Below are 2,928 nucleotides of genomic sequence, written 5' to 3'. Positions count from 1 at the left end.
TTCCGCCCCATCATTGCCCTCTCCTCCACTTACACACGCAGACACACACACACAGCACCATTCACCTCTCTGCATACACATACACACACACACACCTCACCTCTGTGCACAATGTCCTGAAGCCTCACTATCGCTGGCAGCTTCCTGTCTTGCACAGCCACAGTGCTGAATGATGATGTCATTCATCCACTGCTGTGTGAGACAGGAAGCGTGGGCAGGAAGTTGGACTGATCCCTGCAGCTCCGCTCTGCTGCCATTCTCTCTTGCAGCCATCGGAGCTGCAGGGAATGCTCCCTGCCCGCCGCACATGAGGGCAATCTGGCCAGGGGCCACCCGGAGCCTCGGGGCTGGATAAATTGGCCAGATTTTCCTCATTAGTGAAGCAGCTAGAATGAATGGGCTATAGTCAGGAACTGCAGGGAGCCCACACATTCTAGCTACAGCCGAGCAGGAGCTGCGCAGCCGACTAGGTAAGACGACCGTGGACAACTCCTAAACGGCTGCACGTTGGGGCCCGATCATCAAAAGCACAAGAGCGGGGCCCCGGACCTGTGGGCTCCTCTGTGTACTGCTGCTCTTCAGGCCCCATACAGCAGTAAGGGCAGTAATGCCCTGATGGCGGCCCTGCAGTCCATGGTAATACATAACATTGTATAAGGAGACGATAACTATCGTTCACACTCAGGAATGCCTGACCTTGGTCTTTCTCATCAAAGCCCCAATGCGGCCGACCCTGGTGTCCCTAGCAGGGCATACAAAGGTCTGGGGGGTTAAGGTGGGAGATGAGGGGGTCTAGAGCGTCATCTCTATTTAATAGCTTGCGAATGGCTGTTATTTCTGATTTTAATTTCATTGCTACGGTAGGTTACGTTTGCTCCTGGAAGACTATAGTAATGCAATGTCCCAACACGCAGTGCAAGACTCCATGTACAGAAATCCTTAGGAATGACTCAAAGAACGTCAGGATTGGTTAAAGGGCTTGTTTTCTTTATAACAATATATACAGTTCACTTATTAATCACTTATTAATATAATCTACATATAAAGTTATAATACAGTAACTCAGGATCAGTAATGTAATGTATGTAAACAGTGACTGCACCAGCAGAATAGTGAGTGCAGCTCTGGAGTATAATACAGGATGTAACTCAGGGTCAGTAATGTATGTACACAGTGACTGCACCAGCAAAATAGTGAGTGCAGCTCTGGGGTATAATACAGGATGTTACTCAAGATCAGTAATGTAATGTATGTGCACAGTGACTGCACCAGCAGAATAGTGAGTGCAGCTCTGGAGTATAATACAGGATGTAACTAAGGATCAGTAATGTAATGTATGTACACAGTGACTGCACCAGCAGAATAGTGAGTGCAGCTCTGGAGTATAATACAGGATATAACTCAGGATCAGTACAGGATCAGTAATGTAATGTATGTACACAGTGACTGCACCAGCAGAATAGTGAGTGCAGCTTTGGAGTATAATACAGGATGTAACTCAGGGTCAGTAATGTATGTACACAGTGACTGCACCAGCAGAATAGTGAGTGCAGCTCTGGGGTATAATACAGGATGTTACTCAAGATCAGTAATGTAATGTATGTACACAGTGACTGCACCAGCAGAATAGTGAGTGCAGCTCTGGAGTATAATACAGGATGTAACTAAGGATCAGTAATGTAATGTATGTACACAGTGACTGCACCAGCAGAATAGTGAGTGCAGCTCTGGAGTATAATACAGGATGTAACTCAGGATCAGTACAGGATCAGTAATGTAATGTATGTACACAGTGACTGCACCAGCAGAATAGTGAGTGCAGCTCTGGAGTATAATACAGGATGTAACTCAGGATCAGTAATGTAATGTATGTGCACAGTAACTGCACCAGCAGAATAGTGAGTGCAGCTCCGGAGTATAATACAGGAAGTAACTCAGGATCAGTAATGTAATGTATGTACACAGTGACTGCACCAGCAGAATAGTGAGTGCAGCTCTGGTGTATAATTCAGGATGTAACTCAGGATCAGTAATGCAATGTATGTACACAGTGACTGCACCAGCAGAATAGTGAGTGCAGCTCTGGGGTATAATACAGGAGGTAACTCAGGGTCAGTAATGTAATGTATGTACACAGTGACTGCACCAGCAGAATAGTGAGTGCAGCTCTGGAGTATAATACAGGATGTAACTAAGGGTCAGTAATGTAATCTATGTACACAGTGACTGCACCAGCAGGATAGTGGGTGCAGCTCTGCTCAGCTGCTGCTCATTGTGCTAATTGTGGGTGCGGTCGCTGCTGAACATGCAGTGTGCTCCTGAGCTCCAGAGAACCACCATCTCTCCACCTGGGGACCTGCTCTCTCTCTTACCCAGGGAGGGAGTGGGTTTCCTGGGATGAGTGAGGGAGCCAAGTCCCAGGCTTCTGCTTCCCGGACCAGGCTGGCGGGGGGCAGAAGGAACCAGCAACCAGCCTGCACATCAGAGGATTCGGGGGTGAGACGCTCCACCAGGAGTCGCAGCAATGTGGCTCCTACTCCCCCCAGGTCTGCAGAGACCCAGAGAAGCCGCAAGGCTTCCATGGAGGAGAAGCCTGCTAGTATGCAAGATGGCGGCCCTTCTGGAGGAAAGCTGAGTGCTCACGGAGGTGAGGCCGACCTCACCGAGGAGGGTTGGGCGCTGCAGGGTCCCCAGGAGTCTGACCACCTATGCCTCCCGGGTCATGAGCCACCTCCGTGAGTATGAAGATGCTAGCAAGAGACTGATGAGACTCCGGGAGGAGCTGCGCTGCACAAGCAACAAAGCTGCAAGTTCCTCCAAACTGAGGAAGAATCAGCTCCAGGCGGAGGTAAGGAGACTGAAAGTGGACATCAATGAGCTTGAAGTCAGAAAAGCTTTCATAAGAGAAAAAAGTGGACCGTTTAAGGA

This window comes from Ranitomeya imitator, chromosome 5, assembly GCF_032444005.1.
Source record: "Ranitomeya imitator isolate aRanImi1 chromosome 5, aRanImi1.pri, whole genome shotgun sequence".
NCBI classification, from domain to species: Eukaryota; Metazoa; Chordata; class Amphibia; order Anura; family Dendrobatidae; genus Ranitomeya; species Ranitomeya imitator.
Note: the sequence above shows the minus strand (reverse complement) of the source record.